We start from the raw sequence: 16,152 nt of genomic DNA, 5'->3' as shown, positions 1-16,152 counted from the left end.
GTTTGAACTAATACAGTTAACGCTTAATACTAATATGGCTAGTACTGCTGAAGGATCTATATGAGGGTAAGAGAGTGCATTCAGACACAGATCATTTTCAAGTTTGCCCTGGCTTTTACTTTGCACCAGCCACTTTTGCCATATGCATAGCTTTGTTGGCCAAGGATGTGTGAGTGGCATGGACCAGCTTCAGTCTCCAGTGACAGTCTTAGTTTAACTGAACTAGTAAATAGTTTACCCCCCCCCCCACCACCAGGTTGTCTCAACTTTCAGAACTCCTATAAAATCCCCAGCTAGTCTGCCAGTTTGTTGCTTGCCACAGAGAGTCCTGCAGCCTTAGGCTAAAGGTGCCACTGGGTCTCACTGTTAGGTTATCACAGAAATCTCCACTTTAACTGATGGTGCGTCAAATCAGTAGATTACCCTCAAATAGTGGTGGTGAACCTGCTCTTCACAGTTTGCCTTACGCTTGTTAAACTCCTACACTGACAGAGGTGGGGGGAGATGGGAGTAGCCAAAGGTAGACTCATGTTCTTCTTACCCAGTTGTTTTCATGAATAAACACTTTTCAGTTTGCTGAATGCCTTTGATTGAATTCCAGATTACTGAAATGGTGTTGTTTGGCTCTTTCGTGAAGAGGATTTATCAGTCTCATTCTCTCATGCTGGAAGTAAGAGGTCTGGTTTTTTTTTTTTAAAGATTTATTTATTCTTGAGAAAGAAGTGAGAGTGAGCAAATGGGAGTGGGGGAGGGGCAGAGGGAGAGAGTGGGGGAGAGAGAATCTCAAGCAGACTCCCTGCTGAGCACAGAGCCCGAGCCGGACTCAGGTCTTGAGACCATGGCCTGAGCCAAAATCACACATGGGACAGTTAACTGACTGAACTACCCAGGTGCTCCAGGAGGTGGGTTTTCATGATTCTGTGTGGAACTCTTCTCTCAGGAGGATGAAACTTGATCTATAGTACTTTTTTTTTTTAAGATGTTTATTTATTTGAGAGAGAGAAAGAGCATGAATGGGGGAAGGGGCAAAGGGAGAGGAAGAAACAGACTCCCTGCTGAGCAGGAAGCCTGCCATGGGGCTTGATCCCAGGACCTGGAGATCATGACCCGAGCCAAAGGTAGGCATTCAACTAACTGAGCCACCCAGGCACCGCGACCCATACTTCTTTTATATCACTCATAATCCTTTGCACAATATTAGGCATTTATTAGTTACTCCAAATGTGCTTGTTGACTTAAATTCCATAGTTTTCCTCAAGCATCAAATTATAAAGCATTTGGGGTTGTGGAATCCCAAGACCTATGCAATTTCTTGGTTTTCCTGTCCTTTTGATAAGTGGGAGAAACTGCTTAATATTCATTCAGCAAGTGTTTATTGACTACCTGCCATGTTCCAGCTATTATGTAAGGTTTTGGGGGTATTAAGATGACTAAGACATAATCTTTGCTCTCAAGGAGGGTTTAGCCTAGTGCAGGAGATTGGAATACAAATAGCTGATTAGAATATGGTGAAGTAAATAAATTGATATGGATAAATACATGGCATTATGGAAGAGCTCACAATGACTGTTAACTCGGAATGCATTAGAGGAAAAGAAAAAGGGAAACATCTCGAAGGACTTTGAGAAGGAAGTAGTGACTGATTTGAATATAAAAATGAGTGAAAGTTGAGATTAGATTGCATTCTATGCAGAGGGGTCAACATGAGGTGAGCAAATGTGTTGTGAGTTCAATGACCTATAAGCAGTTTAGTTTGGTTAGCGTATAAGTACATATCATAGAGTTGTGGGAGATGAGAATGGAAGGGTAAAGAGGGCCTAGATTGTGAAAGGTTTTGTATACTATGTTAATAAGCTTTAATTAACCTTTATTGACCAATTTTGCAAAACTGTTGAGTGGGATGTACTTCAGGATTCTGTCAAACTTTGATTTGAATGTTGTTTACCTACATCTTCAACTATTTTAAAAGTCACAATAAAAGATAAATATATCCGAATGTGCTGTAAACTGTTTAAAAACATCAGAGACCTCCAGCATAGTAACTGAAATGGAAATAAAGATCTGATATGTCTTTAATATAAAATATTCTGAATTAAAATTTTTATTTTTAATATACATTAATAAAATGACACAGTCTGTTCTAAATATTGGAGTTCTATAAGATTTAATTTGAAAAAGATCATTTGCTAAAAGTTTTATTTTTTTGAGATTCTTTATTTTTATTTATTTGCCAGAGAGAGAGAGAGAGGCAGGCAGAGGGAGAAGCAGGCTCCCCGCTGAGCAAGGAGCCCAGTGCTGGACTCTCCCAGGAGCCTGGGATTATGACCTAAGCTGAAGGCAGATGCTTAAACAACTGAGCCACCTAGGCACATCCCTGAATACTGCTGTTTTAGATAAAAGAGAGTTACATTGATAAGAGGCTTTTTTAAGTGATGTCATAGATGGTAATTCTGTAGAGTAAGGTTGGACAACAACCAGTTGTTTTTGTTGAATATATTTTTGAGTATTGTGTAAACTTGCATGGAAAGGAATGGAATTTGAGGACTTCTGGGTTATTTCTTGAAGTGGAGGCTTTAACTTCAAGTCTCATTTTCTTTTATATTTGGTCACTGTTTTCTGATGTGCAAAGGACAGAAGGAAGCCTTTTTACCTCCTCCTTTGGTCTTCAAGTGGATTTGACATTTTCCCTCTGGTTATAAATACAGTGTATGTTTGTTGTAAAATAAGAAATGTGCAGGAAACATGCAAACAAATAAAAAAATCGCACCTATTGTCCGTCCACACATAAAATCTTAATATTTTAGTGTTTATCTTTTTTGTGGTTTTTTTTCCCTATGCATATATAGGCATGTAAATAGGCATTTTACAAAATAAGGATTATATAACAGTATTTTGTAGTCTGTGTTTTCTACTTCTGATGATTTTTTTTTTTTTTTTTAGAGATTTTATTTATTTATTTATTTGAGAGAGAGAGAATGAGAGAGACAGAGCATGAGAGGGGGGAGGGTCAGAGGGAGAAGCAGACTCCCCGCCGAGCAGGGAGCCCGATGCGGGACTCGATCCCGGGACTCCAGGATCATGACCTGAGCTGAAGGCAGTCGCTTAACCAACTGAGCCACCCAGGTGCCCCCCTACTTCTGATGATTTGTTTGTTTTAGTAGGCTTCATGCCCAGCATAGAGCCCAGGATGGGGCTTGAACTCATGACCCTGAGATCAAGATTTGAGCTGAAGTCAAGAGTCGGATACTTAACTGACTGAGCCACTTAGGCACCCCTGCATTTTCTACTTCTGTAACAAACATTTCCTGATGTTATTAAATACTCTTCCATAACCTTTTTTTTGTTTGTTTTTTTAAAGAAAAACTTAACTGTGACATTTGAACCTAGAATTCACTTTTAGGAAAGTTTTTTTTCCTATAGTTTACAATGTTTATTTTTGAAAACAGCTTTATTGAATGTAATTGATAATTAACAAATTGTACATTTTTAAAATTAAGTTTTGTTTTATGTGTACACTATGAAACTATCACCACAGTCAAGATATTAAATATATCCATCACCCCCAAAAGTTTTTTTTTTTTTTTTAAGATTTTATTTATTTATTTGACAGAGACACAGTGAGAGAGGGAACACAAGCAGGGGGAGTGGGAGAGGGAGAAGCAGGCTTCCCCCCGAGCAGGGAGCCCGATGCGGGGCTCGGTCCCAGAACCCTGGGATCGTGACCCGAGCTCAAGGCAGACACTTAACGACTGAGCCACCCAGGCGCCCCACCCCCAGAAGTTTTCTTATGCCCCTTTGTGATCTTTCCCTTTTGCTCCTGCCCTCTCCAACTGCTCACTCTTTTCCATTTTCAGGCAACCATTCATCTGCTTTCTGGCATTTTGATTGGTTTGCATTTTATATAAATAAAATCATGTAACATGTACTCTTTTTTTGTTTAGATTTTTTTCACTAAGCATAATTATCTTGAGATTCATTCATGGTGAGGAATTCATGTTTATTGAATAGTTTTCCATTTTATGGCTATATCTCAATTTGTTTATCCACTCACTTTTATTCAACTTTAAAATTTTTTTTACTTAAATTCAATTAACAAATAATATTGATTTCAGAGGTACAGGTCTGTGATTCATCGGTTTTATATAATACATAGTGCTCATTACATCACATGCCCTCCTAATGTACATCACTCAATTCCGCCATCCTTCCACCCACCTTCCCTTCCAGCAACCCTCAGTTTGTTTCCTATGATTAAGAGTCCCTTATGGTTTATCTCCCTCTCTGGTTTTGTCTTGATTTATTTTTTCCTCCCTTACCGTATGATCCTCTGTTTTGTTTCTTAAATTACACATATGAGGGAGATCATATGATAATTGTCTTTCTCTGATTGACTTATTTCACTTAGCATAATACCCTGTAGTTCCATCCCTGTCATTGCAAATGGCAAGATTTCATTTTTTGATGGCTGAGTAATACTCCGTTTCTTTATCCATTCTTTATCCACTCATCTGTCGATGGACATCTAGGCTCTTTCCAAAGTTTGGCTATTGTGGCCATTGCTGCTATAAACATTGGGGTGCAGGTGCCCCTTCGGATCACCACATTTGTATCTTTGGGGTAAATACCCAGTAGTGCAATTGCTGGGTCATAGGGTAGCTCTATTTTCAACTTTTTGAGGAACCTCCATACTGTTTTCCAGAGTGGCTGCACCAGCTTGCGTTCCTCCCAGCAGTGTAGGAGGGTCCCCCTTTCTCCACATCCTTGCCAGCATCTGTCATTTCCTGACTGGTTAATTTTAGCCATTCTGACTGGTGTGAGGTGTTATCTCATTGTGGTTTTGATTTGTATTTCCCTGATGCCAAGTGATGTGGAGCATTTTTTCATGTGTCTGTTGGCCATTTGTATGTCTTCTTTGAAGAAATGTCTGTTCATGTCTTCTGCCCATTTCTTGATTGGATTATTTGTTCTTTGGGTGTTAAGTTTGTTAAGTTCTTTATAGATTTTGGATACTAGCGCTTTATCTGATATGTCATTTGCAGATACCTTCTCCCATTCTGTCAGTTGCCTTTTGGTTTTTGTCGATTGTTTCCTTTGCTGTGCAAAAGCTTTTTGTCTTGATGAAGTCCCAATAGTTCATTTTTGCCCTTACTTCCCTTGCCTCTGGAGGCGTGTCTAACAAGAAGTTGCTGCAGCCAAGGTCGAAGAGCTTGCTGCCTGTGTTCTCCTCTAGGATTTTGATAGATTCCTGTCTCATATTTAGGTCTTTCATCCATTTTGAGTCTGTTTTTATGTATGGTGTAAGAAAATGGTCCAGTTTCATTCTTCTGCATGTGGCTATCCCATTTCCCCAACACCATTTGTTGAAGAGACTCCTTTTTTTTCCCCCTCATTGGATATTCTTTCCTGCTTTGTTCAAGATTAGTTGACCATAGAATTGAGGGTCCATTTCTGGGCTCTCTATTCTGTTCCATTGATCTGTGAGTCTGTTTTTGTGCCAGTACCATACTGTCTTGCTGATGACAGCTTTGTAATAGAGCTTGAAGTCTGGAATTATGATTCCACCAGCTTTGGTTTTCTTTTTCAACATTCCTCTGGCTATTTGGGGTCTTTTCTGGTTCCATACAAATTTTAGGATTATTTGTTCCATTTCTTTGAAAAAAGTTGATGGTATTTTGATAGGGATTGCATTGAATGTGTAGATTGCTCTAGGTAGCATAGACATTTTAACAATATTTATCCTTCCAATCCATGAGCATGGAACATTTTTCCATTTTTTTTTGTCTTCCTCAATTTCTTTCGTAAGTGTTCTGTAGTTTTCTGAGTACAGATCATTTGCCTCTTTGGTTAGGTTTATTCCTAGGTATCTTTTGGTTTTGGGTGCAATTATAAATGGGATTAACTCCTCAATTTCTCTTTCTTCTGTCTCATTGTTAGTATATAGGAAAGCTACTGATTTCTGTGCATTGATTTTATATCCTGCCACTTTGCTGAATTCCTGTATGAGTTCTAGCAATTTTGGGGTGGTCTTTTGGGTTTTCACATAGAGTATCATGTCATCTGCAAAGAGTGAGAGTTTGACTTCTTCTTTGCCAAATCTGATGCCTCTTATGTCTTTTTGTTGTCTGATTGCTGAGGCCACGACTTCTAGTACTATGTTGAACAGCAGTGGTGAGAGTGGACATCCCTGTCGTGTTCCTGACCATAGGGGAAAAGGTCTCAGTTTTTCCCCATTGAGAATGATATTTGTTGTGGGCTTTTCATATATGGCTTTTATGATATTGAAGTATGTTCCCTCTGTCCCTACACTGTAACGAGTTTTAATGAAGAAAGGATGCTGTACTTTGTCAAATGCTTTTTCTGCATCTGTTGAGAAGATCATATGGTTCTTGTTCTTTTATTTATGTAATTTATCACATTGATTTGTGGATGTTGAGCCAGCCTTGCAGCCCAGGAATAAATCCCACTTGGTCGTGGTGAATAATCCTTATAATGTAATGTTGGATCCTATTGGCTAGTATTTTGGTGAAAATTTTTGCATCCATGTTCATCAGGGATATTGGTCTGTAATTCTCCTTTTTTGGTGGGGTCTTTTTCTGGTTTTGGGATCAGGGTAATGCTGACCTCATAGAAAGAGTTTGGAAGTTTTCCTTCCATTTCTGTTTTTTGAAACTGCTTCAGAAGAATAGGTATGAATTCTTTAAATGTTTGGTAGAATTCCCCTGGGAAGCCATCTGGCCCTGGGTTCTTGTTCATTGGGAGAATTTTGATTACTGCTTCATTTTCCTTGCTGGTTATGGGTCTGTTCAGATTTTTTATTTCTTCCTGGTTCAGTTTTGGTAGTTTATACATCTCTAGGAATGCAACCATTTCTTCCAGATTGCCTAATTTGTTGGCATATAGTTGCTCATAATATGTTCTTATAATTGTATTTCTTTGGTGTTGGTTGTGATCTTTCATTCATGATCTTATTTATTTGGGTCCTTTGTCTTTTTGATAAGTCTGGCCAGGGGTTTATCAATCTTATTAATTCTTTCAAAGAACCAGCTCCTAGTTCTGTTGATCTGTTCTACTGTTCTTTTGGTTTCTATTTAATTGATTTCTGCTCTAATCTTTATTACTTCTCTTCTCTTGGTGGGTTTAGGCTTTATTTGTGGTTCTTTCTCCAGCTCCTTTAGGTGTAAGATTAGGTTGTGTATTTGAAACCTTTCTTGTTTCTTGAGAAAGGCTTGTATTGCTATATGCTTCCCTCTTAGAACCGCCTTTGTGCATCCCAAAGATTTTGAATAGTTGTGTTTTCATTTTCACTTGTTTCCATGAATTTTTAAAATTCTTCTTTAATTTTCTGGTTGACCCATTCATTCTTTAGTAGGATGCTCTTTAGCCTCCATGCATTTGGGTTCTTTTCAACTTTCCTCTTGTGATTGGGTTCCAGTTTCAAAGCATTGTGGTCTGCAAATATGCAGGGAATGATCCCAGTCTTTTTGTACCAGTTGAGACCTGAGTTGTGATGCAGGATGTGATCTATTCTGGATAATGTTCCACGTGCACTCGAGAAGAATGTGTATTCTGTTGCTTTAGGATGGAATGCTCTGAATATATCTATGAAGTCCATATGGTCCAGTGTGTTGTTCAAAGCCCTTATTTCCTTGTTGATCTTTTGCTTAGATGATCTGTCCATTGCAGTGAGGGGGGTGTTAAAGCCCCCACTGTTACTGTATTATTATCGGTGTGTTTCTTTGATTTTGTTGTTAATTGGCTTAAAAGTATTTGGCTGCTCCCATGTTAGGGGCATAAATATTTACAACTGTTAAATCTTCTTGTTGGATAGACCCTTTAAGTATGATACAGTGTCCTTCCTCATCTCTTATTACAGTCTTTGGTTTAAAATCTAATTTGTCTCATATAAGGATTGTCACCCCAGCTTTCTTTTGATGTCTTTTAGCATGATAAATTGTTTTCCACCCCCTCACTTTAAATCTGGAGGTGTCTTTGGGTCTAAAATGAGTCTCTTGCAGACAGCATATCAATGGGTCTTGCTTTTTTATCCCATCTGATACCCTGTGTCTTTTGATTGGGGCATTTAGCCCATTTATATTCAGAGTAACTATCCAGAGATACAACTTTAAGGCCATTGTATTACCTGTAAAGTGAGTGTTACTTTATACGGTCTCTGTTCCTTTCTGGTCTGTGTTACTTTTGGGCTCTCTCTTTGCTTAGAGGATCCTTTTTAATATTTCTTGTAGGACTGGTATGGTGATCACAAATTCTTTAAGTTTATGTTTGTCCTGGGAGCTTTTTAATCCCTCCTATTTTGAATGACATCCTAGCTAGATAAAGTATTCTTGGCTGCATATTTTTCCCATTTAGCACCCTGAATATATTATGCCAGTCCTTTCTGGCCTGCCAGGTCTCTCTGGATAGGTCTGCTGCCAATCTAATGTTTCTATCCTTGTAGGTTACCAACCTCTTGTCCCTAGCTGTGTTTAGGATTTTCTCTTTGTCTCTGAGATTTGTGAGTTTCACTATTATATGTCTGGGTGTTGATCTGTTTTTAATGATTTTGAGGGGGATTCTCTGTGCCTCCTGGACTTTGATGCCTGTTCCCTTTAACAGATTAGGGAAGTTCTCCACTATAATTTGCTCCAATATACTTTCTGCCCCCCTCTCTCTTTCCTCTTCTTCTGGGATCCCAATTATTCTAATACTCTTTCGCTTTATGGTATCACTTATCTCTTAAGTTCTCCCCTCATGATCCAGTAGTTGTTTATCTCTTTTTTTCTCTGCTTCTTTATTCTCTATCATTTGGTCTTCTGTATCAATAATTCTCTCTTCTGCCTCATTTATTCTAGCAGTTAGAATCTACATTTTTGATTGCATCTCATTAATAGCCTTTTTGATTTTGACTTGGTTAGATTTTAGTTCTTATATTTCTCCAGAAAGGGATTCTCTAGTGTCTTCTACGCTTTTTTCCAAGCCCAGCTAGTATCTTTATAATCATTATTCTGAACTCTAGTTCTGACATCTTACTTATGCCCATACTGATTAGGTCCCTGGCAGTCAGTATTGCCTCTTGTTCTCTCTTTTATTTTTTCCATTTACTTGACAGAGAGCACAAGCAGGGGGAGCTGCAGGCAGAGGGAGAGGGTGAGGGAGTAGCAGGCTCCCCGTTGAGCAAGGAGTCCGATGTGGGGCTTCATCCCAGGACCCTGGGATCATAACCTCAGCTGAAGGCAGATGCTTAACTGACTGAGCCACCCAGGTACCCCTTTTGTTCTTTTTTGATGTGAGTTTTCCCGTCTTGTCCTTCTGTCCAGAAAATAGATGAACGAGAGAACAAAATAAATACTAAAATGGCAACTACCCCAGAGAAATACACACTAAACAAATCAGATGAGACCCAGTGGCGGGGGGGGGCGGTGGGGAAGAGAATATAATCAGAAAGATGAGCAGAATAGAGTAATACACTGGGCTCTGTATTTTGGTTAGTTTTTTTAGAAAACTAGATCCCAAAATTGTAAAGAAAGAAAAACTTAAGTACAAAAATAAAATTAAATACAATGAAAGGATAGAATGTAACTCTAAAAATGGAAATTAAAAGACAAAAAACAATAGAGGAAAAAAAGCCCAACAACAAAAGAAAAAGAAGGGATATAAACAGGTGAAGAGAACAGAGCAATACACTATCTCTTGAATATAATTTGGTCAGTTTGCTAGAAGAAACTACATCTCAAAATTGTAAAGAAGGAAAAACTTATATATACAAAAATTAAATACATTGAAAGGCTATAATATAAAGATGAAAAATAAAAAAGACTTCAACAAAAAAAGAAAACCAAAGAAAAAGAAAAACAGAACAACAAAAAAGAGTATGATCGGACAGGTGAGTAGAACAGAACCATACACTAGATGTTGGACATATTTGGTCTGTTTGAAGAAACTGCATCCCAAAATTGTAAAGAAAGGAAAACTTATAGATTAAATACAATGAAGGGATAGAGTGTAAGTGTAAAAATGAAAATTAAAAAAGATTTAAAAAAGGAATTGATAAATTGGTTGAAAAAGGAAAGAAAAAAATGCAAGTTGAAATACTAAAGAATCATGGGAAAAAAGCCATGAATGCTATGTGCTATATTCCCCTAGTGCTGGAGTTCTGCAGTTGTCATTGATCGGTAAACTTGGTCTTGGCTGGATGTTCTTGCTGATCTTCTGGGGGAGGACCCTGTTGGTGTTGTTTCTCAAGTGTCTTTGCCCCGGGTGGAATTGTACCACCCTTGCCAGGGGCCCAGCTAAGTAATCTGCTTCCGTTTGCTCAGTGTGGCTTTTGTTCCCTGAAGGCTTTCCTCGAAGCTTTAGAGGATGAGAATGAAAATGGTGGCCTCCCAATTTCTGGTCCCAGAGCCAAAGGCTCGGGGCCCCACTCCTCAGTGAGCACTCAAAGAAAAGCAGTCAATTGCTCCTGTCTCCCTAGTCTCCGACCTCACTCTTTGCTCACTTGGCCTGTGGCCGAGCGTTTCTATTTCTGGCATACGAGCCATTTGGAATCTTCAAATCCTGCAGACTCCTGCGGCGTGCTCCCAAGGGAGAAGGGGATTCTCGCTGGTTCTGTTGCTTGTTGGGCCCCTGCTTGAAGAGCAGTGGCCTGACTGTGCTGTGGTTCACAGTTTATGACAACCCCCAGCTGAGAGCCCACTCCTTGGCTCACTCTGCAGGCGGCTTCCCTGCTCCGATGCCTGGGAGCTCTGCCGCACTCAGGCACCCCCGGTCTTCTGTGACCCTGAGGATCCTGAGACCATACTGTCCAAGTGAGGGCTCCACCCCCCACTTAGCTGCCTGAGCAAACATCCCTCATTGGAGCAGACTTACAAAAGTTCTGATTTTGTGCTCCACTGCTGTATCACTTGCCGGTAGCCAGCTGATGGAGGCGCCCCCCCCCCCTTCTGTCTTCCCATATGTTGCCTCAGATTCATTTCTCTGCACCTTCTACCTTACAGAAAGTGGTCGCTTTTCCTTTTGTAGTGTTGCAGCTATTTTCTTATATCTCCAGTTGATTTCACGGGTGTTCAGAATGATTTGATAGCTATGTAGCTGAATTCCTGGGACCAGACCAAATTAAGGTCTCCTACTCCTCCGCCATCTTGGACTCTCCCTATCCATTCACTTTTTGATGAACCTGTGTTTGAGTCTCAGAAAAAAGGCTGCTACAAACATTTGTGTAGAAGTCTTCACATGGATATACTCTGATTTCTCTTGGGTGAATACTTATACATGAAATGGCTGGATTATATGGCAAGTATCTGACAGTTTCTTAAAAATTAATCAAGTGATTTTCCCATTTTATATTTCCACCAGTAGTTTATAAAGGTTTCAGTTCTTCTACATTCTAGTCCATACTTTGTAAGATCAGCCTTTTAAGTTTTAACATTTTAATAGGTGTATGGTAGTATTACATTGTGTTTTTAGTTTGTATTTCACTAATAACTAATGATATTTAACATCTTTTCAAGTGTTTATTTTACCATTTGTGTATCGTCTTTGGCAAAGTGTCGAAATCTTTTGGCCATTTTTGTTGTTGTTAAATTGAGTTGTATTCTTATTTGGTTTTCTAATTCTTTATGTATTCTGAATGTAAGTCCTTTATCAATATATGATTTATAAATCCTCCAGTCTTGCTTACCTTCATTTGCGTTATGGTGTCTTTTAAATATGTAAGTTCCTAATTTTGATTTAAAAATTAACTTGTTAATTTTAATAAACAACCAATTTAAAGAAATCTTTACCTAACCCATGATTAAAATGATTTTCTTCTATGTTTTCTCTAAGAGTTTTATAGTTTTATGTTTATGTATACATTTGGAGTCGATTTTTGTTTATGGTGAGAGGTACAACTTGAAATTCATTTTTTGCATATGAATAGGCAGTTGTCCCAGGATGATTTGTTGAAAAGACTTTCCTGGCTCCATTGAATTGACTTTGTGTTTTTGTCAGATTAATTGGCCATATATGTTTGAATCTATTTCTGAACTTTATTCTCTTTTTTAGTGGATTTATGTGTCTGTGTTGACATGAATGCTGCGCAGTTTTGATTTTTGTTGCATTTAGTAAGTCGTGAAATCAGGTAGTGCAAGTTCTCCAACTTTGTTCTTTTGGCTATTCCAGGTCTTTTGTGTTTCCATATGAATTTTATTATTTTATTTTAAGATTTTATTTTATTTGACAGAGAGTCAGCACAAGCAGGGGGGAGCAGCAGAGGGAGAGGGAGAAGCAGACTCCCAGCTGAGCAGGGAGCCTGATGTGGGGCTCGATCCCAGGACCCTGGGATCATGGCCGAAGGCAGATGCTTAAGGGACTGCCACCCAGGCATCCCTACATATGAATTTTAGTATTAGCTTGTTAATTTCTATAAAGTTTTCTGGGATTTTGAATGGCATTGCATTGATTTTGGGGAGAAATTAACATCTTAATAATATCTTAACAATCAGATTACTATCTGATCCGTGCATGTGGTATAACTTACTATTAAACATGCTTTTTAAAAAATAGCCCGTTTTCCCATAATAAATAGCATGATGATACAAGCATCATGAAGGCACGGTGCCTTCCACTTCTACCTGGCCCTTGTGATGTACTCAGTAAATATTCACAGAATGATAAATGAAGGTGATCCCTGAACACAAATGTTGGTACACATCTCTGATTAGTTTCTTAGAGTTAGTTCCTACATGCGGAAGTGCTAGGTCAAAGGATATGTTCATTTTTAAGGCTTTTGATTACCATAATGTCTCCAGAATTTTTTTCCAGCTGAAATATCTTGATGGATAATTGTTACAAGGCATGCATAATTGATTAGCAAACAGTGTTCTTGGTGGCATCCTTCCCCTTCTCTGAAACTACATTGTAAGCCTGTGGGAAAGTAGGATTCATATCACAGAAGTTTTGTGGTTCACTTTTGTCATTAACTAATTTTTTAAAAAATATTTATTTGACAGAGAGCACAAGCAGAGGGAGGGGGGAGGCAGAAGGAAAGGGAGAAGCAGATTCCCCGCTGAGCAGGGAGTCCGATACGGGACTTGATCCCAGGACCCCGGGATCATGACCTGAGCCGAAGGCAGACGCTTAACCGACTGAGCCACCCAGGTGTCCCATCATTAACTAATTTTACTGGAATTGGGAGTTAGGAAGATGACGCAAAAAGTAGAAGATTATATAGTCTTTCCTTTGAGGAACTTACAGTTTCTTTAGAAAGATAGTTTACATAATTGTAAAGCACTAGAGGGGAAAAGTGCAGATGTGATAGAATATAGAGTAAGTATTCTGAGATAAGCCCAAGAAGGCAGAAAACAGTGGAGCAGAAAGACGGGAAGAAGCTATTTATGTTTACTTTTAGAGTAACTGTAAGCTCTGAAAGTAGTTTCTTGATTGTTTAGACCGTAGGGTTTTAGGTTTGATTCTGACCTTGATTTGTGGATTAATTGAAGAGTTTAAGAAGGTATTTTAATTTGGCATAACTACATGAACACAGTTTTGAAGGCAAGAGTTATCAACGTGTATGAGGGACTGTAAAGCATACTTAATTGACTCTAGCAAAGGAGTGCTGGGAGGCAGCAAAATGAAATGTTTGCTTTTGTATAGGGAGTTGGCTAATGCAGGGTTTTGAGTTTGGCTGAGAAGTTTAGCTTTGATCCAGTAAATAATAGGAGGATTATAAAAGTGTAGTTATAGTGATGAACACATTGTATGAGAAAGATTGTCCTGGTGGATATTTGTAGGTTATATAAGGATGAGGAAAGACCAAAATCTGGCACATGTTTAGGAGGCTTCTCTTAAAATAAACCAAGTGTAAAATATTTGCAGTTTTGCCCTAGAGGGTGATGGCTCTAGAAATGAAGAAGAATGATTAAAATCAAGAGACAGATGAAGAAGAATCAGCAAGATTAATAATTTATTACTAACGGGAGTCGGGGAATGAGTTGTGTACTAAGAAATAAGGAGAGGATAGTGGTAATTTTTTTTTAAAGGAGGTAGATGGAAATTTGAAGTTAATGAGTTTAATTCCTATGTTGAGCTTCCGTTGTGGATGGGACATGTGATTAGAGTGGGAGTTATGAGGTGCGTTAGGAATGTGGGTGTAAATTTGAGTGTCATTCAAATAGGTGTAAAAAATGAAGCAGTGAGAGAAGCAACTTGACTTTTCTTATAGAGATGCATCAGTGGATCAGAGATTCTCTGGTGACTGGGAGAAAGGGAACAAATAAGGGAGAGAGAGGTCAAAGAGATAGGTGATCATGGTCCTGTAGATGCTGAGAGAGAAGAATATTTCAGAGATTCATAAAGGTGATTGTGTGCAAAGGGTGTTATTAACCTTTATGTTTACTAGTGTTTAGCATAGTTTAGTAAACAAACTTGATGAAAGATGATTATAAGTTCTGTTAATTATTGGGTTAATCAAGATTGAAATTTTTAATGTAATATCTATTTGAGAAGAAAGGAGTAATGACAAAATTATTGTCATAGCTCATAAACCATATGTCAGTTAGTATTCTCATGTAAAGGGATTGCCATTGTTAGAAATTTTGCCCCAGATTTCAAAAGTAGTTTATTGTTGCATCATTAAAAAAAAAAAACAAACTTACACTACTAATTTTAGCTTAATTGAAGGGAATAATATAATACTTTATAGTTTGTAAGGTGCTTTAGCCTATGTAATATGATGCTATTTAAAGTTTTTTTTTTTGTCCTTAATTTTCTTTTCTTTTTTTTTTAAGATTTTATTTTGTGAAGTAGTCTCTACACCCCACGTGGGGCTTGAACTCACAACCCCGAGATCAAGAGTCACATGCTCCACCAACTGAGCCAGCCAGGTGCCCCTTCTTTTCTTTTTTAAAAATTCAGTTTATTTAAACAATAAAAACAGATCATTCATTTTTCCCCACCCTTCATCTCCTGCCTCTTTGGCAACCACCAGTCTATGAGCTTGGGGTGTTTGTGTGTGTGCGGGGAGGGCACTTATTTTACTTATTCACTTGTTTATCTCTGTCTGACTTACTTCACTTAGCGTAATGCCCTCAGTATCCTTCCAAGTTATCACAAATGGCAAGATTTCATTCTTTTTTAATGGCCGAATAATATTCCATTGTGTGTCTGTAACCCAATTTTCTTCTCTATTTATCCATTCATGGATACTTAGGTTGTTCCTGTATCTTGGCCATAGTGAATATTGCTGCAGCACGTATGGGGGTGCATATATCTTTTCAGGTTAGCGTTTTCATTTTCTTCTGATAAATAGCAAGAATGGAATTGCTGGATCATATAGTAGTTCTATTTTTAATTTTTGAAGAGCCTCCATTACCTTATTTTTCCAAATGGATTATTGTACATGTTCATTCCACCTCAACATATGATCTTGGTCTTTCCTATTTTCTAAACCAGTTTTATTATACTTCTGGTGTAAAAATACTTTCCAAGGTAAGTTATTGTTTAAAAAGCCTTACCACAAGGTGTCATTGTAACCTATAAAAAGAATTTCCATGTAAACATGTGCAGTACCAATTTTTATATTTCCTTGTATTTTTAAGTCTCTTTTTTTGTTCCATATTTTGCAGTTATCTTTTAGGGTATATTGTGAATCTCTTATATTAAAGGGAAAAATAGAGTAGTCGTGTTCTTCAGTTCTCATATTTTTGCAAAAACATATGCTTTCCACCCACGAATTTCTTAAGAGTATGTTGCTATAGAGATGATTGTTTGAAGGAAAGAATGAGGAGGAGTTACAGGAGGTGGACGTTTAAAGAACAAAATACTTATTTTATGTCTTTGTTCCTGACAGAGCAAGCTTTAGTGTTTACCCCTCTCCTGATAAAATCCCTGTGGAAGAAAGGTAGATATTTTGAGTGTTGTACTATGATGGTATTTGCATTTACTAAGATGATTTTGCAAAGGTTCCTTGCTTGATTCTTTTTTCATATGGAGAATTGGTGCTTGGAATCTTTGAAACAACCTTTCTTCTACTTTAACTGGATTTCATTTTGCTTTTGCTTTTTCTTTCCTGATTTTCTGGTTGGTCTTTTAACTAATAATGTTAAAATACCCTACTAATTTCTTTTACTTCTACCTCTAAATTTATTTTCAGGACCATTCCCTGTTGACTACTTGCTG

At 38.1% G+C, this 16,152-nt stretch overlaps 1 protein-coding gene across 6 annotated transcripts in view; it reads left to right on the top strand.

The window, feature by feature from the left end:
- CEP83 (centrosomal protein 83) overlaps positions 1-16,152 on the top strand; it is a 148,938-nt gene that overhangs the window by 8,898 nt on the left and 123,888 nt on the right. The window contains exon 2 of one of the 6 annotated variants that reach the window (XM_081822201.1): positions 14,763-14,858. The exons of 4 other annotated variants lie outside the window; for them this stretch is intronic. The gene's annotated coding sequence lies outside the window, so the exon portion shown is untranslated. Of the gene's footprint in view, positions 1-601; positions 678-14,762; positions 14,859-16,152 lie in introns of all 6 variants that reach the window. One more of the 6 variants, XM_081822202.1, reaches the window with a different exon arrangement.

The sequence above is a fragment of the Leptonychotes weddellii genome, chromosome 5 (assembly GCF_054177405.1).
Source record: "Leptonychotes weddellii isolate Sample4059 chromosome 5, ASM5417740v2, whole genome shotgun sequence".
In the NCBI taxonomy this organism is placed as follows: domain Eukaryota; kingdom Metazoa; phylum Chordata; class Mammalia; order Carnivora; family Phocidae; genus Leptonychotes; species Leptonychotes weddellii.
This window is presented reverse-complemented; position numbering and strand designations above follow the sequence as displayed.